This window comes from Cydia strobilella, chromosome 13, assembly GCF_947568885.1.
Source record: "Cydia strobilella chromosome 13, ilCydStro3.1, whole genome shotgun sequence".
Lineage (NCBI taxonomy): Eukaryota > Metazoa > Arthropoda > Insecta > Lepidoptera > Tortricidae > Cydia > Cydia strobilella.
Genome location: NC_086053.1, coordinates 11716464 through 11743775, shown reverse-complemented (window position 1 = coordinate 11743775; position 27312 = coordinate 11716464). Strand labels below are relative to the sequence as shown.

Sequence of the window (27312 nt, the reverse complement as noted above, 5' to 3'; positions counted from 1 at the left end):
CTCTCGAAAGGGCAGGTCACGTTCGTTCGACATATGTACTAAAATAAATATTGGCATTCGCCTTGGAAATTTTTATTAGGAAAAGTGTATCGACCTCGAAAAGCCAATTTGATCTTGAAACATTTTATTAGCTATCATTTGCCTAATAAAAATGTAGAAACGAGTAGGTGAATCGTAATCCTTACATCGGATATAAATATAGAGGTTAAACCACTATACAATGAGGGCCACCGCGTTTAATTTCGCCGCTAGGGGCGCTAGTGTAGATGCATAGAAGTTTTGGGGGTTTCAAGCTTTTTTATCGGGAATTTTCACTCCTTATTCGTAATTGTGTTAAATCTTTGTCCATCTTTGATTAATCATGGTAAACAACAGATATAGTTGATATAGTGTTAGTTCTCAATAAATGTTAGTGGTTTAAAAAAAGTGCCAACTAAAATATTATATTGAAAATTAAATAGGTTGAAAAAATGCCACATTTAGACGTTAAAATACCTTTGTGTATATTAGAACGTATTGATTTTATAAAAATAAGCATAGAAGAATTTTGAGATTTGTTTTTCTGGATATCTACAGTGGCTCCAACTGGTGAGCACAAAAACGGTAGCCCTAGCCCTCATTAAGTAAAAAAATACAAGCTCTCACTCCATATTAGTAACTTTAATATAGAAAATACGAAACACTTAGGAATCTACTCCTATAATTTTAGTGGAATGCAATATGTTGTACCTAATGCAGTGCATCAATTTCATATTACCTATAATGATCAAAGTGATTAGGGAGCTTGAAACCAATTTTAGACACGACATTTCGTGTTAGACTGTAGTTTCATGTAGTGCATTACACTACATTTAATCTTATTGATTCTCTGTACCCAAATCGATTTCTATACTTACCTATTTTTGGAGAATAGATAGTTGTTATACGTAGGTATCATTATTTTTAACTTAATTGGTCCAGTAGTTTCGCAGAAAATAGGCAGACGCACGAGAAATCCTATAAGGGTTCCGTTTTTTCCTTTTGAGGTACGAAACCCTAAACAGCGGCAAATTTTGAAACTACCTAAAGTTATGATACAGATCGCTTCATAAGACCTAAAACTTATTATATTCGGTCAAATTCGAACAATGCTTACCTATAAGATGTCACAGTGATGCGATACCGATCTGTCAGTGTCAAAAGTGACATTTCTTCAATCAAAAACGCAACTTTTGACACAGACAGTATCGCTGTGATATAGGAATTGTTCGAATTGGGCCGACTATTGCGCTTGCGGCAGTGACCCATCTGCCGCATGTATGCGGGAAAGTAGTACGTGCCTTTGTGTGTCAATAAACCATGCCCTTTCAGCACAAATGTATTAATGTTACATTGAGATAAGATTTACACATAAATGTGTTTGACGTCAGTTCATAACTAAGCACAGTCGCCTGGGTAATATTATATTATAAGTAGGTACCATCTGCGTAAAAAAGCATCGTTATTATCCGACGTCGCGTCGCACGATATCAGCGGCCTTCAATGCCCTAGGGTTGGTAAAACTGACATAACGTATTAGTCCTTTGTAACCTGGGAGTGCCTTAAAGGCAATACACTAATGGCTGCCCAGCTCTTTCATCAATAGAGCTTTTAAAGGAAAATACAGTGTCATGTTTGCTTCCTTTTCATAAGTTTCTATTTGTTCCGGAGCATGCAAGGAAATTCAAGATAGTAAAAAGTGGTCGTGTCAAAATCATCCCGGAAAACGGGCGTCCTTCCGCGGACAATATAGTTCATGATTTGGCTTTTATTGTATAGATTTTAGGGAGCATACGGGTTGAACATGCCTAAAATGGTCAAGCAAGAAAATTAGGCTTTGAAGTACATTTATTTTATGATCTCTGGAAAGGTACATAAACCTAAGTTACTGAACCAACATGTATTATTTCACTTTGTAATACTTACCACATTGTGAGCCTGTCAGCTTTGCTTTGTCTGTCTGTTTGTTATCTTTTAACTACCATATTTACAAATAGACCGTTTTAAATTAATGAAAATTTTGATATGTTGGGAATTTGTAAGGATAATTTACTTATTTTTTTTAAATTCAGCCCCTGAAGGATGGTGAGAAAATTACACAGATAAAAACCCACGTAAGCTACATATGTACCTACATCTTCTACATGCTATCCAAAATACTGACTCTAAAATAAACACTCGCAAGAAAAACTAACTTTCCTCTCTTGTTGCACAAACAACTATTTCGGGTTATTTTTTTCCTTAATATTTAATGGCACTTTTTGAGCTATTAACACAATGTTTGCTCGTACTTTAATCCTTTATATAAAAGTACCTTTTCGATAACTGTTAACTACCTATCAAGATCATAAACATGCAACTTATTCATTATGATTTTTATTATCAAATATTTTCATAAATAGCTTTATTTCGGCGATAATGACGATGGCGTTTAACGCTTGCTCAACAACGTAAAAGCTTTAAAAGCTTTCATTATTCGTGCAAGCAGAAGGATTTGGTACTATATTACTAGTATCACAAAAGAAAAGGCATGCATTTAAAATCGTAGTAGATTCTTCTGTAAAATAGGTACGCATTTTTCATCAAGCTTTTGATGTTTAAAAGTAAGTTTAGGTATATTTAGGGTTGGTTGAGGTTTACCGCTGGCCCTACACTTAGCCGCCGGGACCTAAAAGTTTTTGAGTGGTGCCACCGTTTGGAAAAATCAGTGTGGGAAAATGTCCAAAAAAGAGCGGATCCGAATTATGATTTCTGCCCTGACTATGACTGATGCCCGCGAATTCCACTGGTAGTCCGTGCATCAGGCATTTCGATCGCACTTATTGGTGCGCGCGCGATGCACTGCAAGCTCTGTGTCAAAGTTAATGTATTCTATCTCAAAATCAAGGAGAACGTATAAAAAATCCAGACATAAGTTGGAAAAGATTACCTAAACGCGACCAAAATTTAGATTACACAACCTTCTATTCAGCCACCGTTGAACTAAATATTCTTAGAAGAATTTCATCAAGATAAGCCTTCCATGAATGGGAAATAGGAGTGTCGGATAAAGCCGATATTTTCTCTAGGAAAATATTATGGACGTCGCGGTGTTTGGCCCAAATATGCCGAAAACCCCAAAAATAAGTGCCAGATAAGAACCAGGAATATACTAGTGTTGTAATACCTCGAGTCTTTAATGTCTTATCCTTTAATACTCGATTCATTCATTGTCAAAGTTTAAACAAACTTTATATACTTAGTCCTTTTTAAAGAAAACTGATGAGTATATTTATATTTTTCTAAATCCAGTATTGCGTTTTAATGCACAATCTGTCGAAGGCGCGAATATCCTTTCCTTTTATTTAAGACTAACCAAACTTTGTGACGGAGTCTTTATTAAAGGAAGTCCTTTTGATTGGCGCTTAGCAAACACTCAATAGTTATAAATATTTGTTACAACTCAAAAAACTCGATTTTTTTTAAGATCTTCATTGTACAATCGCCATCAGATATATCGAAACGGCCAAGGTGCTCACAAATATCTGAACACGCACTCTAATGTCTTGACAATAGAGGCGTTTTCAGATATTTGTGAGCACCTTGGCCGCTCCGATATATCTGATGGCGACTGTAGTAGAGATCCTCAAATGAAGACATGTAAGACTCAAGTTCTAACTAACACTAAATAAGCACGTATATGATCTTATTTACACGCCTGGAGTTTGATCATATGCCAAATAAACGTAATACAATTTGCCTTTGGCGATAAGATTTTATATTGGATAAGCCTTTACATTTTTAATGGCAATATCTGCTGCTTTACGCATGAATAAATTGTTATATCTATTTACATACAGGTATTTTTTATTATTGCTTTTGATTAGATTTAACGCTTCTATGAAGCGAATTCGTGTCAAGGAAATCGAATAGACATCAATATTTTTACTTTTCTAACTTTATTGGATGAGACATCAAGTAACAAAATTTGTCAATATACCTGCTGCGAGCGATAACATGCTAGGGTTTCAGGTTTTCGATTATAGTGGTAAAAGAATAATAATGATATACAAATGTTTCCTTATATCTTGTTATCGATAACTATTTAAAATTTATCTCAAACACAAACATTTACACAAAGACCATGTATAATATTTAGTGTAAAGTTGAGAAAAAAAAGCTAAGGTAAGCTCGTCACCCTATCACGGTACCCGATGTCACCCTATCACGAGCGCAAATCTAATGAAACCTTGCAGGTATGTTTTCTAGAGCATGTTAAGGTCGTTCCCTGAGCCAGAAGGCGAGAAATCTCCTTATATGATTTTATTTTTCTGAGAGACGTTGATATTCGTAGACGCGGAAAAAATATATGTAGTTCTTGATTATATTATCTTTAATAACACAGCTTCCGATACACGAATTATGACACTTCGCTAGATACAATTAATTCCCAAAGTAACCTGTAACTCGGACTTTTAATCAAACTTTACTCGGTTATTTATTATGTGAGTGACACTATAAACAAAAGAAAGAAGAAAATACAATCTTAACTTAAATAGTAATTTGACAGCTTTCGAATTTCGATATTGTAAGGCAACGTTTTTTAAATAAATAAAAATCGACAAAATTTTATCACAATTGACACTTGGCGCGCATGGGTTTCCCTTTCTTTCTTTCTTGCGAAATGTGACAAACAGTGATAGCGGCAAACCGATGGAGCGGCCTTAAAGAAGTATTACATAACATAGATAAACGCACTGAGTATGCAAATACAAGGTCGACAGATATAGGATGTATAGATTCAAGCAAATATTTCTTCCAATTAAAAAAACAAAACCCTTTTGAACAATTAAATAGTCCCCTATTCATCAAATTAGCGCGATAAAAACATTCGATTGCGTAATCTTTTTCGCAATTTTTCTTCTCCGTTGCCTCTGCGGAAATACTATATTATAATATAAAGACTTTTATATTTTTATTTTGTGTGTATGCCCATTGGGCATGTGCTTCGGCAGAGGGGAAATAGTGCGAATGCCGACTCCCTTCCCGGTATTGCTCGAAGCTTATCACGCCTTAAACATAACAAAATTCGCATTACATTGCGTCTTAGAATAAACTTTGTATTAAAAATCAAAACACTTATTTTTAATACAGTTATTTTTAAAAGTCGTTGAACAAATGTTGGTCAGGATGAGGAGTACAGCATACAGTTTAATTTTCGGCTCGTACAGGCCACAGTTATGTTTGATAGACATCTAGATGTATTTACACAAAGATGCTTTTGATCCCGAAGATCAAGATACTCTAATATTTCTTAACGTTATTAGTTATTACCATATACATGCAAGCTGTTTCAGATATGTACAAGCCTATATGAAGTTGAGGTAATAATGATGAATGAGGTACTCGTACACCTGTTGTTAACATTCAATCACAAATAGATTTTATTTTGGATCGTAAATCTGAGCGAGCAAATGTAATCGATCACTAGGTACTTTTGAATATTCTATTGCTACCGTCAAAACAAAGCTTATCCATTGATAGATTATACGTACATTTATTTATTGAAATATTTTACGTACACCGTACACTATATTTATAATGTGCTTACCAACGATTCAAGCTGTTTTCAGCCCTTGAGGTCACGGTCTAACCTGAAATAAAAATTACATTTAAAATATATTTTTGAATCGTTAAATTATATTAAAAAATATACCTTTCTGTTTTTAAGTCGTTTCAAGTATGTTCCACGGCTTATAATTTCCGTGGACATATTAGTTTCACGAGTTCTGACTAATAATTACAGGTTACAGGGTAAAAACAAAATCATGTTCAGTCACGTGAGTACAACAATTCCCATAATATTACCGGTAGAACAGTGGTTGTAAAACCAAAAGCTCGTAACGGTGTGCGGTGTGCATCAACATAAATTATATGGAAGCTATGTTGAAATGTTGACCGCTGACGTCATTGAAGCACTTGAGGCGGGCGCTATGGACAGAGCATTGAAAGCACTGTAAATGGAAAATCTATACTGATAATAATATCAGCGAACATATTCAAACAATAGGTAGAAATCTTTGCAAGCATTCTGTTTAGATTTTATAACGACATTAGCCGCTACCACAGAATAAATAATAGTACTAGGTCCAGAAGGTTCACTCTAACAAAACGCGTCTATTACGACAGATATGAGCGCGAGCAGGCGCCCGTTCCGTAGCGGTGCGCGGCAACTACTATGGCTAGACACCAAAACTGGTGTGGGCCGCATGTACTTGTAGCGACGCGACTAAATCGCGGAGTGAGCCACGCGTGCCGCTACCCGCGACTTTATCTGCGTAGAAGTCGTTAAGAATCATACGAACCTAGCCACTACCATACTCGTACTATCGAAGTTACGCTCTTATATTATAACGACATTCTGAAATAACACGAAATTTGACACGAACATTCAAATAACATATTTCTATGTCTGGTACTAGTTTTGATGCTAGAAATTGTAATACAAATAAACTAGAGAGAGTAGAAGTTTTACATAAAAAACTCGTGTGACTTAACTGCACGACCCCCTCACTTAGATTAACAACTAATACTCTTGTACTAAATTGCAACCGAAATAGCACCTCCTTTGGAGCTTAATTCCAAGACGAGTAAAACTTATAACTTGTTTATTAATTATCTATTCACGCACTTAAACTATCGTGAGACATATTTCAAAATATTTATCAGTACGGTTTTTACTCACTATTATTTTTAGTCGCTTTTGGCGACATGTTTCGGATTCTTTGGGAATCCATCCTCAGGCACGAGTGTCCGCGGCGGTCGTGCCTGAGGATGGATTCCCAAAGAATCCGAAACATGTCGCCAAAAGCGACTAAAAATAATAGTGAGTAAAAACCGTACTGATAAATATTTATCTATTCACGGTTACGATATATGAAAAAGCTAGTAGTTGATAGATTAAAGCTGAAAATATACCTAGGTTTTATCTGGTAGAAATTAGCCGTTTCAAAGTTCTTAATAACAGCTGCCCAATACGGTAGTGTAGCAAATAGTAGTAGTCTAGAGACTAACAAGTATAACATAACACAAGCAAAGTGACTTTAACGAATTCTTTCTTACTTTTATATTGACCGGGATATGGACCGTGATTACCTTTTGTATTCTCTTCAAGCTCCCGATATTTCGACGCCGTTACGTGCATCTAGTTCACGGGTAACTGAAGATAGCGGGTAGGTGTCAAAGTTGTGTACACCGTGCTCGGTCTACCCTCATTCGTGAACGTCGGCTGCGTTCGCTTTCAACGTTAATACCACCGGTCGCGTTCACACTCGTTGGTCTGGTCGCATTCACACTCGTCCAAGCATACTACACTCACACCCGTTACCCGTGAACAAGATGCATGTAACTGCGTCGTAATATCGGGAGCTCGTAAACAATACAAAAGGTAATCACGGTCCATATTCCGGTCAATATAAGTATAGTGAAACTAACCGTGAATCGTTAAAAAACTGTTATTTTAGTCATTCTTATTAGAACAATGGATCACATCAATTCGTTTCAACCCTAATTCTCCGCGAGTCCAATAGTGATAAAGTATACAAACGTGTAATAACTAAAAGGAAAATAAGGTGGAATTTCTAACATGTTGGAGCAAAAATAAGGTGGTTTTTCTAACAAAAATATGTGAATCTACGAAGAAATGTGTTTGATGTTTCCAATTTAGGAAATATTTCTCTTAGATAGGATAGATTAGATTAGAATAGATCATAGCTTTCATCTTAGCATATATAGAATGGATATTTCTTTCAGTTTTGTAGATTTTGCTTTGATCTCGCTTAGATTGTCGAAATTATGCGACGGTGTGCCAGACTGCTGTTATAAAGCTTCCGACGAACTTATGCACATTCGTCGGTCGCAGCTGAAATGCACAGGTAAGTCCACTCCCATTATTGAGTTTCTAGTTGATAAGCTATATTAAAAACAAGAAATTATTAAAATTAAGTACCTTATTACCTTTGAATATTTTCTATTGAAGAAACACGGGAACTAGTTATAGTCGAAATGGCTATTTATATGGGACTTTTATTAATAAAATTCATTTACTGATAATTTCAACTTATGTAATGAATTTAAATAAAACCTATAACTTTTTTTATATTGTTGTTGCTTCTACAATAACTTCATTGACATGTTTTACATACAAAAAAAATTGAAATACGAAAAACATATCAGTCTGTCGGATGCTTCCTTGCATCCTGCGTCCTGTAGGACTTTGGCAAAAATATTATGTTCACACTGGTTCCCAATATATTTTTATTTACTTGAAAATAACATATTAGTTACTTACGCTACCAGGAAAGTATCGCTATGCTTTAATATTTGGTGCAGATTTTTTTTTCTTGGGATGTCCAGTATAGTGAACGTTATCGATTTAAGGGTTAACTTGTGAAAACGCGTTTTACATTGAAGCGATAGGCGTTTTCACTAAAAACGGGTTCACATGGTAACATAACAAAGCTACAAAAGTGTAATGTTTAACATATGCATTACCAAGTGATATGTTTGAAGTCGGTGCCGTAAAACTTTTAACTTCAACTACTGCGGTCAGTTAATAAAATTTGCACTTACATGTTTCATTACTTTTGTAGCTTTGTTACTGCCAAATTCTCATCATTACGTAATTAATTGTGTAAGCTATTAATTAATTCGTGCACTAATTAGTAACAACTTCAGCTTCAGTAACATTTTTAAAGCTAGGTATCATTTGTATTCGTTTTGTTCACATATGTGATTGCGAATTTCGATAGTGAGTAACCTTAGCACTTATCTATTAGTATTACTAAATTATTCTTATTTATTTTGTAAATAAGCTATAGTTCATTAATTATTAAGTATTATGTCAGTACCTGTGAGTGGGAATTCCTATAATTGGCTTCCTTTATCTACTATCTACTTCAATCTATTATGTTTAGTGTTACAGCTGTTTAATCTCCAAATAAAAATATATAATTCTGAATGCCTCATTTTACTGCTGAAACCATAAACGTTCATTCATAAAATTCCTTAATCCCGGAGAGGTTTGTAAGCACAATGGAACATTACGTAATTTTTGCAACAAAGCTATATTTAAACCGTAAATATTTCTCTGTCTACCATTGTGTTAGTTTGCAGTTTGATTTACGGGGATCGTTACGTCACAGATTCCAGATTACCTAATAGATGGGGCATATAGCATGACTCGCGGTTATGCACATATCCGTGTACTATGTAATTTATACATCGCGCGCAAAACTTATTTCAGTTGCATCCGGCCTGTGATAGTTACAATATACCAATCAAATCGAGTTTATGATGTAAAGGTGAACTCGTACTATTCATTGATTTAGTATGAAAGTGAGTGGTGTAAACATAAATAAGTTGTATTAAGTATATCTTCTAAACTGGCATAGTATTTTGATGCCAATTTTAAGTGGTTTTCTCATGTTAGCAGGTAGGATAAACTTAAGTGATGATTTTGAACGCTAAATATTTCATGGGATTAATTCCCTCAAGATTCCACTTTTTGAACCACTCGCTAAGCTTAGGGTAAAATTTTGGAATCTTTTGCTTGCTTGGGTATCAATAGCACGAAGGGTTAAATAACGACTTTGCCCAGTTGTAAAATAAATAACTACTACCTACTTACAAGTAAAAGAACTCCTGCGAAATAACGCTTTTGTATACGTACGCTTGTTGCGGAGTCTGTGAGTGTTAATCAAAGCTTCACAGACAATATATCAAACTACAAAATGTAAACTGTATCATGCATATACAGTTGTGTGCAATAAAATAGCAGTCAATAGGAAAATGAAAATTCGGGGAAAACAATAACTTTAGATGAATTATATTGGTTCTTTGTTTATAATTCTTCTGCATTACTTAACATTGTTTCAAAATTAACTGTAACCTTTACTTAAATAATAGTGGAAGTATAAAAAAAATGTTATGAAAATCGGCTTTTTTACTACCTTGCGGAAATTCTTATAAAAAGTACCTGAAGGACATTTTTAAATGACTTCTGAAAGTGGTTATTATATTTACAATTACTTGAATAAACTAGTTAAGTTACAAAAATCTGTTTTCATAATGGGTCTTATCAATATAAATGTGCCTAAGGGACTCAAGACAAGAATAAGTGAAAAAGAGAGAGAGAGAGAGATCTTCGCCCATCAGTAGGACTTTATTAAATAAATGAATAAAATTGTACACCCTTCTACAAAACTATGGATTGCATCAAAAACGCTATTGTACAGTCGCCAACAGATATATCGGAGCGGCCGAGGCTCTCACAAATATCTGAACACGCCTCTATTGGCAAGGAGTGCGTGTTCAGATATTTTTGAGCACCTTGGCCGCTGCGATATAACTGTACAACATTGTTCACCGACGTAATAAATATAGTTAACGCTATCTCTACTGAGCTCGTTCACTTACCTGTACTAACAATGGCATTCTGTTAAACAAAAGCCATTATTTCTTTTGTGTGAGCGCGTGGCCTTTGTGCCTGAGGCTCACACACAATGGCCACGCGCTCACACAAAATAAATAATGGCTTTTGTTTAACAGAATGCCATTGTTAGTACAGGTAAGTGAACGAGCTCAGTAGAGATAGCGTTAACTATACCTGTGTGGTGTGGGATGAGTTAACGAGTTAGCCTAACCGAACGTTTTCACTACTCGTAATTAATAATTAAGGCAAATTGTTGTTGCTTCATTCACTAACATCAACGAACATGATTTCCTGACAATATGATAAGGTTTTGATATTGCTTGGAGTAATATTTTGATTAATTATGTACGCATAAGAGGTAGATCTAATTAAGTAGTGTGAAAATGGGGGTGGTAGTTTGTATGCAGGTACGATATAAACGAGCTCCACGCGGACGAAGTCGCGGGCTAAAGCTAGTACATTATATAACTTCTCTTTCCGCAAAGACTACACAAGTTTTATATTATTTAAGGATCTCGGATATTGTAAAAACAGTGTGCCCATAGGCCAACTATTATTTTTAACTTTTAAGTTTCGACTTTAGTGATGTGTGATGCTTAGATATAGTTATTTATTTGCTTTATTTCCTCGCATGTGTGAGAAAAGTAAGAATAAAGATGTCTAAATAAATTAGGAGATACCCCACTGTCGTATACATAAGCAAATTTAAATATTAAACTCAATATCAATAATCAATATCACTTGTATTCTCATTACTGCTTAATAACACTACGTTTAGTGTATAAATTAGGCATAATTGTCGTTTTTGTTTATTTACCTTGATTTAAAAAATATTAATTTATTTACCTTGTTGGGTTTAGGTTTAGTCAGGGACATCAGACATCTGCGAAAGTCAGTATTGACAACTAAAGTGGATTACAGCTGTAGCGCATAATTGTTTGCCATTGTATTTTCTCGGAATCGTTCGTATTTGTCATGCTACTTCTGTCCACCTCAGTACTTATTGTACTGAGACTGACTGAAATAGCATAACACGTTCGTGCGTTTCCGTGAAAATACGATTTCAAACAATTATGCACTACATCTGTACATCTGACATAGCGCAAGTCGTGTTGCTCTATCAATCACGTCAACAACAGTCAAAGACACATCAATCACTTTCTGCCAGTTACAGGTTAGAGCTGATCATTCACTGAGCACCAGCTTTATTCTGTCAAACTTTCTACACGTGCAGCCTGTGGGTGACGTTTACACAACGGCCCTACAACCCATTGCACGGTCAATACAATAACATCCTGAGGATGCTGTTGCGGCCGCCGAAGCATTGCAGTGCGTCCGGTTTCGCTGAGGCACGAGTAGACTTTCTTGCTATTAGGCGGTAAAGCTTTAACAGATAGAGAATTTTATTTAGTATAGTACTAGACCAAAAATGTACTTATTATTGTATTTATATTATAAAAACAATCTTTAAACTATAAATCAATAATAGCAGATGAGAATATTATGCTCTCTGCTTCACCGATCGAGTCAGCAAGTGCATACTGTTGTTAGAATAGCCGCAAATACTGTTGTACGGATTTATCCCGCAGACGGATTTGGTTACACTGAACTTACAATAAACTATATTTCTGCATCTGCATGTTATACTTTTTAACCGATATTATTATTATTATATACTTTATTCATCAAGCAACATGGCTCATAAAAGCTGTGAATCATAAAAATTAAATTTAAAAATTAAGAATTAAATAAAGCGATAGATAAGATATATAAATAAAGAAGCGTTAAAATAAGTAAAGCCCGAATAAAGTGTTAGGTAGCCCAGGAAATAGCAAAAAGTTGTCAGCTGCCAGACCTTTTGGCAGTTACTGCCCGCTCGTCCACATATTCTAACCTCCCGTAACGTGGTTATGTCGTAACTACATTTGACAGCTTGTTATATTCTTTCTTATTCTCATACGATAAGGTACACAGTTCAATGAATTAATGGTAGCAGCAGGTATCTGCGTATCGACGCCCAGGAAATGCAAGTTCAACTTTACCTGTGGACACGTCAAACGTGGTGATATTTTAAAATATGTAACCTACTTTGCAATTTTATTTCGAATTGAAACACGTAGGAAGAACCGATATTTGACTTGAATAAGCCTTGGTAGCAAAGCATTGTGTTTTTTTATACAACTTGTCATATATTAATAAACAACAACTTATGCATCCATCAAAAGACAAACCTAAATACCAACAGTATTTATTTGCCGTAGGTATTGGGTTTATAAGGAGCTATCACATTTACCTAAGGGAATTGCGTTATTCTGAGTTCACGTATAATATTTAAGTGGACTTCCTTGAAACATTCTTCTAATAATGCAGCCAAGGTATAAGAAAAAGACTGATAATACATAGTACTATTACGTGTCAAGGACTGTTTTAAATCGTTAGGGAGAAAATTGCCTTTTTTGGTCGTCGATTTAGTCTAAAATTTAATCAGCCGTGTTCCAAAATATCTGGCGTAAGCTAATAAAAACTTGACTAAGGTTTTTATCTTAATAAAAGAAGGTAATAAAGCACAAAATGTAGCAGCATGAGATTGAATTTATGTACCTAGGTGATTCACGATTTATAGGATCATTCAAAAGATGGAGATGGAAAAAATCTGTTAGTATATTTCGCACTCAAGATCCGCCTACCAGCATCCGTGGAGTGGAGTTTTATGAGTCGTTATTGTTCTTAAGCTTTGTTACACAAAAAAGAAAAATCTAAGTGATTCGGGCCGTGTTAGATTGGCTTTAACTTTGAATAATTGTAATTTGAACTTTCGAAACAACCATCTGTAAACGCGGAATGTTCGTGTTCAATTTTACTAGCGACCCGCCCCGGCTTCGCACGGGTAGTTCAACCAATTTACACAAAACTCTACACCTAAATCTTCCTCAAGAATCACTCTATTCATAGGTGAAAACCGCATGAAAATCCATTGAGTAGTTTTTTTTTAGTTTATCATGAACATACATACATATTATACAGATATACAGACATACAGACAGACGCGGCGGGGGACTTTGTTTTATAATATGTATTGATGAGCGCAGTTATTTTTAAATACTCAATGGCGTGGAATACTATTACGTAAATTACGTTCTTGTCCCATATTACTATTGCTTACAGGCGCAGCGCTTACTGAACATGCAAAATCTCTTGAAGAAAATGTTTCAATAGATATCATAAAATTTTATAACATTCGCGTTAACTTTCGCGTTTTGAACACATATTAAATCACATTTAAAATCGGGTCTATCGTGAATTTACCATAAAATTTTGTTAACATCTATTCAGTTACCATTAAAAAAATACGATTTATTTATACTAACAGATAACAAAGTAACAGGAAACAAGAGATTGTTTCCTGTTACTTTGTATATCCGTCAATACTGGGCATCCATCGTAAAAAAAAGAACCTCGACACGAAAAGAAGAAGAATTAATGTAATATAAACATATGCATAACAATAAGATGCAAATTAAATATATATATGATATATATAAATGCGATGATGATGAGAATGCCTTGTAGCATTAAGTCCGCCTTTTGTACATTTGTATTTTCTTTTGTGCAATAAAGATTAAATAAATAAATGATATTAATTTTTCAAATTATGTCACATTTTCTTATAATGCTCAAATGTAACTTAGTCGATACTACCCTAATATAAACTAGTTCCAATTGTTAAATTCTCCGGTAATACCTATTTACTTATTTGCCTTAGATATATTGAAAAGTTTTGGCTTATCCATAAGCTTGTATGTATAAACAAAAATCCCAAAGGCAAATGTTGAAGAGAAGATGAACACTCGGGTCCATTTTGATTTTGACTAAAAAAGGCATATTATGTTGTAGTCAACATCTGGCTCTGTTGCAATTTTTGCGTTTGATAGTAATTTTATGGTCAAACTGTCCAATTTTGAAAGATGATAAAACATAACGGTACCAATTTCATTACATTCTTTATAGTTATTATACTTATTATGTGATCTTGAAACGACTCGTAGTGCATATCGCGGGTACTCATAAATGCAAACGGTCGTGTCATATCGGTACCATAATCATAACATTTTATAATCAGAATACCAGTCAGCGGTTGCGTAACAATTCAATGTTTAATCATTTATGCATGAAGCTCGTACCCCTATTCAATTTCTGTAGCCCTTTCATCTTTATTTCTGATAATTTATTCCCTTTTATTGGTGCTATTTGAACCAGTGAAACAAACGTTAAATCTCAAAACTGTCGCTGTGCATAAGGGTGTACCACAGCCACCACAGGGATCCATTTTGGGCCCAATTCTATTTGTGATATTTACCAATGATGTGATCCAATATATGTATCTCTTTGCCGGATATCCAACTAATAGTGTTTGCTGATGACACTAACGCGGTAATCTGTGCTAACAACATACTGGAATTAATTGAGAGGGTAAATAAGGCGATTGCGTTGTTAAGTGAATGGTTCAGAGTTAACAATTTAAAGATAAACTGCAATAAGACAAATGCTCTACTCTTCAGTACCACGACGAGAAAAAAAGATTGTTTAGAAATTGCTTCAGAAGGTGCTAATATAATATAGAATATCAAGTTGAATCTGTAATATTTCTATTATGTAGAGTGCATAATTATAGATTCAAGGCTATGCTGGGAAGAAGAGTTGACTTCACTAACTAGCTCACTCAGTTGAGAATTATATGCACTCCGAAGCCTCAAACTGTAGTTAAGTCAACTTAGGATGGTTATTTACTATGCATTTTTAAAGTCTAAAATACGTTATAGTATAAAGCTTTGTGGGAATAGCCTTAAGTCGAGGCTGCTTTTATATTGCAAAAAAGAGCGATCAGTATAATGGCAAAAGTACCACAGCGCATTTCATGCAGATAATTATTTTTTAAATTTTAAATCCTGACTGTTCCTAGCCTACTTGTTTGGCTCAAAGATATGGCGAAAAATCTATCTGAAATAGAATCAACAGAAGAATGAGGTATACGGCTGTCTTCGAGGCGGAAATATCTGCCTCAAACTACGGCTGGGTCAAGGACGTTGAAGCTTATCAGGGCATTGCTCTTTTCAACAAGTTGCCTACAGAGTTTAAGTCTATATGTATTTAATTCTAACTTATTTGTAATCAAACTTAAAAAAATCCTGCTAAATCAGTGCCTATACGCAGTGGAAGACTTTATGAAGGATGCCAATTTTTAATTATAGATTATAGGGACTTAGTTTTGTCAGTATTATATACCTATTTATCTATATAAGTATGTATATCGTCGCCTAGCATCCATAGTACAAGCTTTGCTTAGTTTGGGGCTAGGTTGATCTGTATAAGATGTCATATTCATATTCATATTTATTTATTGCATCCATGGTACACAGGTGTTACATATATAATAGTTTCACATGGGCCCTGGTAGGGCAAGGCAATTATCTTTAATCTAAAGATTAATTTATATATGTACAATATATTTGACAGTGTCTTATTTAACTTTTAATAATTTCATAGTTGTATTATATAATATATAGTTATTTCTAAAGTCAATAACTGATTTTATTTTACCAAAAATTATAAAATTACTTATACAATAATAATATACATGCTTAAAACGATTGTGTTTATGTCAATGTCAATATCATGTTTATGTCAATGTCAATATAATGTCAATTTCAAGCTTAAATTAAAAATTGTAAAATGAGATGTCCAATAAATACACTAAACTACAAAAGAATTACATTTCATCTTCCAAAAAATCTTTAAGCCTATTACAACACTTATTAATTAAAAAGTCCTTTAACTGCTTATTGAATAGCATTTCTGATGTCTGCAATTTAATGTCGTCGCTGATTTTATTATAAATTTTGATGGCCATCATGTTCGGGCTTGATTTATGTAGCTTTAGTACAGAACTTGTCGGTGGCGCCAGGTTATTCTTAAATCTACTTTCAAAACGTCGAGGACGGTCGGCAATTTTTGGAAAGAATTCCGGGTATTTCCTGACAAATTTCTAAAATGTACATTAATGTTAACGTCAAAATTTGGTATTTAATAAAGTAGGGTCTACAATCGTCGGAGTCTGTAGTGTTGGCTAGTATTCGTATGCATTTTTTTGAAGGACAAATAGATCATTTATATCAGTACTGTTTCCCCATAGAATTATCCCGTAACTGAGCCACGAGGAAGCATAGGCGTAGTAGGCAGTCAAAGCGCATTGAAAGTTGGTAGATTTTTTTAATTCTCTAATTACATATATAAAACTGGACATTTTGTTTTTGATTTTATTTAGATGTGATTTCCAGTTGATATGAGAATCTATGTCTATTCCAAGGAGGGTAAAAGCGTCTATACATTCTAGGGTTTGTCCGTTAAATGATAGATTTATATCTAATGCTTGTTTTTGGTAAGGCCTAAATTGTACGATTTTAGTTTTAGTCACCTAATAATAAATAAATAAAAGGCCCTCTACGTGTTGACTTCGGCTCCGCGCACGCCTCCCGAAGTTCCGGAACACCATTGTTCCGTGAAAAGATATTCAAAATTAATACAGCTGGGAGAATAAGTTCAAACAGAAAAGCCAATTCGTATTTGGATTATGCAGATTCATCATTAATTATTTGCACATATTAAGTATCTCATTAAACAGAATATTGGGTTAAAAGCCACGTTGGGAACGATTAGAGAGCCCTTTGTGTGCCCAATTTATATTATTAATAATCTCAATTTTTCTTCCAATATTCGTTAAATGATACCTGAATTTGATGGAGAAATTCTGTATAACTCTGGGCAGTAAAGTGGAGGAAACAAAGATTCCATACTAACCCCGCAGTTATCAATTATTATGAGTTCGCATTTACTATTTGCCTCGCAATTTTAACGAATGCGTAAACAGATTCACTAGTCAAACCGGAGGGTCTCTATTGTTTCCCATAATGTTTTAAGTCATAATGTATTGTTTGTCCGCATTTTCGTTAGTCATAATTTGGTTTTTCTCAGAAACACGTAACTTTTCAGGATTGCCATTAAACAAACCTAACCTAACCTTACGAAAATCCTGAAAAGTTAACGGTTTCAGAATTATAACTAATGATAATCTGACAATCATTACATTATGACTTTCAATAATTATGTCAAGCAATTGGATCCGCCAACCGGACTATAATATGCGTAATAACCAGGCATCGTAAACTGCGAGCGAAATCCATTGAAATGACGTACTTTGACTTGACAACAACTCTAGTACTTCAATGGATTTTGCTCGCAGTTTACGATGCCTGGTAATAACAATTCAACAAGAGTATTTGTGCGTCCAGGGGCCCATTTCTCGAACGGTATTAGTCTAATATTATTGGTGTGTTGCCATAGTAACCCATACGATTTGGCAGTTCGTGGACTAATAATATTAGTCTAATACCGTTCGAGAAATGGGCCCCTGGGGCCCGTTTATCAAAAGCTTGTAACATGTACAAGTGGAAGCCCTTTTGTAACAAAAGCTGTCAAAAAATGACATCCGCTTGTATTACAAGTTACAAGCTTTTGAGAAACGGGCCCGGTCGCAATATTGTAACTGTGTTTATATGACTGACTGACCGCTTTCTATTATAATAATATATAGCCTTTGACAACAAAAATCAATTTTATTGAATCGTTTGTTGCAATGACTTTGTACCTATTTTATCTAAGTACTTTAAATTATTTCTACATTAAAAGTACAATAAGGAATAACATGTTATTGAAATGGCTTTGCCGTGTCTGATTTCGCGATATATCGAGTCTTTGACAGCCGCCAGCACCATTAAACTGAGTTGATGCAACTTACACTAGACTCACACAGTAATGCAGTTGCAATTTGCAGCCCCTAACGGTTTGATCCGAGGTGGAATATGGATAAATTACACGATTGAAGCCTCTATGTTTGACGTGGTGCAAATGGATAATTTGATACGTGACTGAAAGTGTTTTGCGTTTAAATTTTCGGGAAGTCCTTGCCAATCAAATTGCTAATTTAAACAAGACTTAATAATTTGTTACGTTTTTGGGGTTGGTTCCCGTTTGTCCATTTTACATGTCATTAGTCGGGTCAAAATTCTTTTCATTGTCTTGTTCTTTGTTCTCAAAAAAATGTGACGGGATGGAGCTTTTTGTATGGGGTGAAATTTCGTTTTTAATTTTTCTTAAAATAATTATAATCTATAGCTAGAAAGACATGCAATAGGACACAACATTTTTTATTTATTTGATAAAAGACCAAAATATAAGCGTGGCAGAGTGGTAAAAGAAAGACAACGAAAATAATTGTGACCTTATCGTTTCCTTATGATGTGTTTTTGACGTGATCTCGTCAGAATCTTTTTAAGCGTGTTTCTAACTATTACTGTATTGACTTAGATCCACGGGGGATTATCACCAACGCGTGATTGTGCATATCAAAGAGAAGTTTTGGGATCCTCTATTGGCTTATCTTTTATGAATACCAATATCTTACTTTCTCCCTAGTTATCATATTTCTCCAATTATTACATTATTATTTACGGAGATCAATCCGTTGACTCAATTAATTATCAAAAAGCCGCCCAAACATTGGTTACATTTACATAGTAAATAAATAATTAAGTATGTTTTTGTCTAGCGTTTCTGCTTTTACTCAAAACAAAAAATAAAAAGTAGCATTGTGGACAATATACCTAGTGCCTTATTGAAACTGTTGCACAAAATGTACCTAATGTTGCACAAAAACTATCTTAGCAAAGAGGGGTGAGTTTCATTTCATTTCGCTGTTGTAAAAGATCACCTTATTGTTAACGTCTCACGACACCAACCTCCCAATAACGAAACTATGCTAATTTAAATGTTGCAAGACAAAGCAAGACTTTGTTTACGTTCTATAATAGCGCTTTGATATTCTGTATGTGTGTGTGTCTGTGTCATTTGTTGCAAATCTTTTTTGTAAAGTAACTCACTATAGTGTGACTGTTTACTGTTTAACTAGACTTTAACTTTATTTTGTTAAAAAAAGTGTTAAAAAACAAACTCTGCCTTGTTAAAAAACTAACTATCCCTATAAGAATAGTTATTACAACAAGTTTGCATATACAGCCTACAGCGATTTAAATCAAGATCACATTTTTTCATCGAATCTATTTTTAAAAAGAAATTCCGTAAAAAAGGCGTCAGTCAAAAATTCAACTCTCAACTCATCGAAGGTGAAAGACATTTTTCTTTACATCAAAGGCCTTTTAAAATCGACAATTCTATCCTTATAATATAATGAAGAGAATGGGCGAATATCGATACGAAGATCATAATTTCTGTGAAAAGGCAGTGAAATGTCAAAAAGAAAGCAAAATATTATTTAGCGTTGTCTGTAGGACTATTACCCTCTTAAGGTGACATTCCCTTTTTATTTCATTTACTCAGTATTCACAAAAAATATATTTTTCACCTCAGCAGCTCGAACAAGCCTACTTTCGTCACTCCCTGGAGTGAGGAAAGTGCGACTTTCCTCACTCCAGGGAGTGAAACAATGTAGCTTTTTAATTTAGTAAAGGCCATGAACTTCATACTACGGTACGGTACGGTACGGTGCGTTTCGGTACGGTCCGGTCCGGTCCGGTCCGGTCTCGTCTCGTATCGTATCGTATCGTATCTTATCGTATCGTACATATTATAATACTTTTTTTTTTGTTTATTCTGTGTAATTCGAAATACATTTTAACCTTTAATATGTTCTCACTACTAAGGTGAAAAATTATGTGTGCAACACGAGAGCAAAGTTATTTTACATCTCGTGTTTTTGAGTCCCTCGCTACGCTCAAGATTCTACCTTAGAATCACTCGCTTCGCTCGTGATTCAATTATAGAATCTTTCGCTTTCTTGGGACTCAAAATAAACACTCGCAAGAAAAACCAACTTTCCTCTCTTGTTGCACAAATAACTATTGTACGGATTTGATTTATAGCAAGTACCTATACACCAATATTTTGCATTGGTGTATGATTCAGCCAACAAGTAGGTAAGTATAATTTGTATGTAACTACCATTAGGTAATCGCACTTTATGCGCATGCATGCTTTATTTCTAGTGTATTATTAATTTCGTTTAAGATAAAAATGTAGATTTTTGATGATGCAAAAGCGATCCAACAGATCCTACTTGAATAAATTGATTTTTATCTTATATCTTTATCAAGTCAAATACAAATAAGATAATTAAAAATTATTAATATCTAAATATTTATCGCGTAACTATCACAGTAACCGAAGACAATATAATATATAAATACTTAATAACAAAATGGACACTAGGTAAACGTCTCAAACACAATGAGATAAAATAAATATCAAGAAACTAATTTGATACCTAAATGGGAATCCCTTCAGAAGCGGTATTCGTAAGGCAGAGTGAGTGATGTCAAAATAAGATCAATTAAAAAGCAGATAAGTACTGACGCCGCTTTGATTAATTTTTAAGACTAACCGGAGCAAATGATTTAACGGCTCACGAAAAAAACCTGCTGATATTAAAACGACTAATAAGTAAGTCCTAAACATTAACTCAAACTATGTTGTAGATATTTATCGGCACTTTGGCTATTATGAACAAGTGGGGATGTTCATAAACTAATATCGGTGACATGTAAACCTATTCATTACGTTTATTTCACATCTCATCGGCATTGCGCTACTCGTACCTCGAAGCAATTTCGCAAAGCATTCTGTGCACGTTTCCGCCTGGCACAACCTTAATGTCACTAGTTTGTTCACAATATTAAGACTTATCGTCTAAGTTATATTTTTTAAGCTATTTTAAGCTCATTACTATTAGAAAATATTTATCAGTACGGTTTTTACTCACTATTATTTTTAGTCGCTTTTGGCGACATGTTTCGGATTCTTTGGGAATCCATCCTCAGGCACGAGTGTCCGCGGCGGTTGTACGTCGTGCACTGCCCGCGCCGCCCGCGGGCGATAAATATTGATAAATATTTTGAAATATGTCTCACGATAGTTTAAGTGCGATCATTACTATTAGGTTATTTTGACTATTTTACTGAGGGGTTTCGCTTTTTTAGCGGTACAATTCCGCAGGTATAATACTGCCCACAGTTTGCTTTTGCCCACAGTTACAGAATTAAAGTGATCATTAATCGTATCGTCGGCAGCGGTAAAGGCTTTTTTTAGCCTTATTTGCCAATTAAATTCGAACTTTTAAGATAAAGCGTTAGTGTTAACACTAATACGCCTTCAATCCTACTCACGGTATAAATATTATATTAATTTTTAATAGGGAGATTAGGGAGTAATGATGACACATCTCAATATCGCTCTTTATAGAAACAAATCGAATAAATACAGTCAAAGCAGAAAATATCTGTATTACTTGCGCCGTAATATTAGCCGCCATAATATGTATTAAGAGTAAACAATGAATTTTCAAACTATCAATAATGATTTAATGTACCTCGTTTCCGGTTAGTACACTTTTGTATTGCTATTACTTTGGCACAAACTCAGAAGGTAGGCTATTTGTATAAGCTTTTGGCTGATGGGAAAACTTAGCAACTAATTTATATATGAAAGTTAAAGCGATAGTTACCTTCCGTTGCTTCCGAGCATTAACGTTCTACTCCGTATTAATAGGGAATGTGAGATCTAGGAGAAATATTATTCTGAAGTTATACTGAATTCAAACAAAGACTATCAAGGAAATAAAAGTCGTCTTGTAACCCTCTTTAGAGTCCGTCCACATTTAACCAAAGCAATTTGTCTGCTATCGTCATATCAGCCGAAAGACGTCCACTGCTGGACAAGGAATTACCCCCCCCCCCCCTCCCAGGGATCTGTACAACGACCGGTCTCGCGCTGCTGTGGGTCTTTTCCGTTTTCGTGATCGCCACTCAAGTACCTTTCTGCCCCATCGGCCATCGATTACGAGCAATGTGTCCCGCCCATTGCCATTTTAGTCTGGCCACTTTCTGAGCTATGTCAACAACCTTGGTTCTCTTCTGGATCTCGTCATTCCTCATTCAACCTCGCAGAGATACTCCGAGCATAGCTGGCTGCTATGGACCAAATTTTTTCTCATCTAAAGTCTAGTAGTTATTCATAATTGTCATTTATTTTTATTGCTCGTACGAGTATTAAAGCACAAACTCCTACGGAGTCAAAAAACTACTTTGATAACGCATTAGAAGCCGTAGCACAAAATAAACTTGGACGTTTTTTAATATCAGATTCTTTGAAAAAATTATGGCTATAAATGAAAAAAGTTGCACGTAATTTTCTCTCACTCATAATTCTTGTTTATCATAAAAAGTTTTAGGTGAAATCTAGAGTTACTTACTTAAGCACTCCCTCGCATATGTATATACCTACGCTTTTTCACCTTAGTATTTACTAAAGTACGTTGGCTATTTCAGTTTAGTTTTTAGCGATAGTCAGCAATTTAATTGTTACTCAAAAAATCACTAAAACCACCAACATTACCTAATGGAAGTTAGAAAACGAACAAAAATAAATAATGAAATGATGGGTATATGTAAATTTCAAAAGTTTGTTTTAAATTAAATAAAAACGTTATGGCCTCATAACATAACTTGCCATTTCTAGAAAAAAAAAATTAAATGCAATCTCACAATCACACACCCTGCTACGTACGATTTTTACTCGTATAAATTACTTTAGTAAATAACAGGTCCACAGGATATAGTTTTGTTGTACGCACGCGTATAGTGCGTACAACAACCTGCAGTGATAATTGACGCTACTTTCACAGCGATTAATTAAATGTATTAATGTACAATTTTCTCTCCGTACGATTTACGTTTACTCTAATTCGTATCCAATGTGTGACCGGCTTAAACCTATTTCCAAATTCCAATTAGTCGTGAATCGTTACTCGTACGAGTGTATTGCGACATTTTAGGTCTCAAAGTGTTCCAAGGCCCAGACATTGACAAATTCTATTACATTAATTTGGAAAAGCCTGCTGCTAATGTGACTCACTGAATTAACGCCCTTATATTGCACAAGAAAGAAAAATCACGAGTATAATGTAATGGGTCTTTTTTCGTCATGGTATTTTCGTATGTACATGTACAGCCTTGCATGTCAGTTTAATTAATATTATACATATATATTTTATGTAACTTCTATCTGCGAATTAATCTGCGTGATGAATTAATGACGTTTTTTTAGTAATAAAATTTAGTATTATTATCTGCCCTTACACCATTTTAAATCGGTTTGAGTTGTTTTCTTGAATAAACGAAGAGGCATTGCAATCATTATATTTAGCTACGTACGCTTTCAATTACTTATTTTTATTTGTTTTTGAGAATATTAATTAAATTAAAAATGACCGAAATTACATTTTATTTATAACTACGAGTACATACGTGTGTATAGCAATACAACACGCACGTTATTTCTAAGACTACTATATAAGTACGATGAATTTATTACAAGGGAAAACCTAACATACCTTAACGGGTTTTAAAATGGTATGAAAAAAAGTTGCTTTCGATCTGTAATATTGTGAGATTTTAAATAAGTTTTTCTTTAATGACCTGGTAGTCAGATTTTTCAATGACAAAACGTGGAAGTGTACTCCAACGTACCTGCTATGAATCATTATTCATTAATCATTACTATTCAGTAACACAAACGTCAAATTTCTATGTAAATAACTATGACGTTATAATAGCACTTCCACTTTTTGTTCGAAATTATTACTAAGTATTTTAGAGCCCTTATTTACAACTAAATTCCAAACCGCTGAACTATAATTATTAACACGTGTAATAAATAAATCTATAACCACATTGTACATTTATTGAAATAACGCGCTTCAAAAAAACATGACTAGTGCGAGTCGGACTCGCCCACCCAGGGTTCCGTACTTTTCAGTATTTGTTGTTATAGCGGCAACAAAAATACATCATCTGTGAAAATTTTAACTGCCTAGCTATCACGGTTCATGAGATACAGCCTGGTGACGGACCGACGGATGGATAGACAATCGGACATACAGACGGACGGACAGACAGACAGACAGACGCAAAGACGGACAGTGGACTCTTAGTAATAGGGTCCCGTTTTAGCCTTTGGGTATGGAACCCTTAAAATGACGAATTGTCATGTCATAAGCACGATCGTAATAGATACTAAAGATGATAATATTTGAATGGAAACTGCAGCTTCTTTACTGTTACGGCATTACTACTGCGGCTATGACGCGTGTGCTGTCACTATCAATTTCCTTTATTAAACGAGTGACGGAGTGATAGTCCTAATCGCGACAGTAATGCGGTTTAGAACGTCACTTGAAAGGAATTGACAATGGCCGCTTCAACGTCGCAACAGTAATGTGGTGACAGTAATGCAACTGCAGCTGCCATCCGAATATCATCTTAATAATCAATAGCCTTTATGTGTTTCACCGCTAGGTACAAACCTCTTCCCGGTTTAAGGTAGCCCCTATGGGGTCCCTTTGTTTGACATAATTATTGAAAGTCATAATGAAATGATTGTCAGATTATCATTAGTCATAATTCTGAAACCGTTAACTTTTCAGGATTTTCGTAAGATTATCCTATAGACAGGTTAGGTTAAGTTTGATTTATGGCAATCCTGAAAAGTTACGCGTTTATGAGAAAAACCAAATTATGACTAACTAAAATGCGGACAAACAATACGAGTACATTAATAACTTAAAACTTTATGGGTAACAATAGAGACCCAGCCCCCATACTAGCCTATGCGGATTGTGGGCTTTGGGACATAATTAGTGATTTAATTTCATGGCAGCGTGGTCGAGTTAATATGAAAGTAACAATTTGAGAGGAGACGGAGAACTTTAATTGAAGTTCATATAAAGTTTCCTATAACCTTAATTAATAATTAACTCAACAACGCTGCCGTGAAATTAAAACATTGTTACCGATCACTAGACGTACACCTACTTGCAATTAAAAGTAACAGTTAAAGTCTAATTAAATTGATTAGAAAAATAACAACCTGTTTCAATTCTTATTGTTATACAGTCAAAACCATAATCTAATGATGTTAAAAATTTATTAGGAATCAACAGTTTTCTATAGGTAGGTAAGAACCGGTGCTTGAAGACGGACCTGCGTAGCCGTTCACGAAACTGGCGCATGAGAGTGCACTCGTCAATCTGAATAAGTTTTTTATAAGAAAATGAAAAATAATAACTTATGGACACAGTTTATTTTTTAAATATATGTATAATAAATTTTAAATATCACTTATTTACCGAGCACCTATTCATGTTTTAAAATTCTTTATTAAAATAAAACAAGTCACATTGTTAAGACAAATGTATATACCTATGACTAAGACAAATGTATATATGGTAATTGGTACCTATAACGCACTGCCCACTTCATCGTTATTACTTCTCTTGGCCTTAATTTACATAGTGTGTTAGTGTTAGTCTTATTTCAACAACGTCTATTTATAGAAGTAACTTGATGAGTGAAAGATACCAGAAAGCTCTCATTATGCATCTGCATTAAATCCAGTTGATATTAAAATTTTCGCGGTTACTTTGGTAAGTAGTCGAACACACTGAAAGTTATGCAGCAAAATGGGAAAAAATATGCGAATACGTATTGCATAAATTAACATATTTACCTAGTCAAAATTTACGATAAATTAAATTCCTTGCCAATGCCAAGTAAATACTTTTTTTTTCGTTTACTGAAATTGGACATTTATTTAGATCCGATATTTACACCCGATGTTACTTCCATAATTGAGCTGCGCTCAGCTATTTTGACTAGCGTGTCAAGAAACAGACATGGTAATAATATACTCATAAAATAAGTGCCCTCCTTCTATTGGCAGATAATAAATAATTCAAAACTGAGATTATAGTTTGGTTTTCTTCTAATTTATTGTTTTTTTTTCTCTCCTTGCACCAATTGTAAGTGTCTCTGTTTGGCCCTATGGTTGACTGGGAGAGCATGCCATTTGGCATTAAGTCCGCCATTTGTACATTGTTGTATATATTTTGTGCAATAAAGTTTAAATAAATAAATAAATATTAATCATAATGGTATAATACCTAAAATATAACAAAATCTGTCAACTAATACTTACTTTTTAAATTAACGTATTTGTAGATTTTAAAATGACTTTCTTTTTGCTGGATCGTTTTATGTTTTATCTCCGCTACAGAACGTAACGGGCATTGTCAAAAATATGAAAACCTCTTCTTTCAAATGAAAACAGTGCAGATATTTATAGCTACAGCTAGGTATATGTGTTTCATATTGTAGTAGAAACCATTAGCTAATTGTAAAGATCAGAAGCCTAACAAAAACTTGATTGCACCGTCTCTTCTAAAAGGATTATTTGATATCAAAACGAAACTATAATATAATTTACCACAAAAAAATTATTTTCTAACATCAGGTCTTATATGAGATATACCTAAATAACATATTTTCAAAAAATATAGTATTTAGGTAGGTATGTGGATATTGCGTACGCAGTTGAATGCGTATAGTGATCCTGCGGCGCTCCTCTAGACGGCGGAGTCGGCATTCGTTGGTGGTTTTAGACGATAGTCCTACCACTGGTTAGTCTGTCATCGCTCCTGGTTCCCCCGGGCCAGGTGGTATACGTAAACCCATTTCCCAGTTAAAAAACCGGCCAAGTGCGAGTCGGACTCGCGCACTAAGGGTTCCGTACCATTACACAAAAAACGGCATAAAATCACGTTTGTTGTATGGGAGCCCCACTTAAATATGTTTATGAATTTT

At 34.5% G+C, this 27312-nt stretch overlaps 1 protein-coding gene and 1 long non-coding RNA gene across 2 annotated transcripts in view; both read right to left on the bottom strand.

Moving 5' to 3' along the window:
- Positions 1-27312, bottom strand: part of LOC134746858 (uncharacterized) — a 353422-nt gene that overhangs the window by 185553 nt on the left and 140557 nt on the right. The gene's annotated exons all lie outside the window — the stretch shown is intronic.
- Positions 1-27312, bottom strand: part of LOC134746815 (neuropeptide CCHamide-2 receptor-like) — an 89198-nt gene that overhangs the window by 56311 nt on the left and 5575 nt on the right. The window contains exon 2 of the mRNA XM_063681374.1: positions 5609-5651. The gene's annotated coding sequence lies outside the window, so the exon portion shown is untranslated. The remainder of the gene's footprint in view (positions 1-5608; positions 5652-27312) is intronic.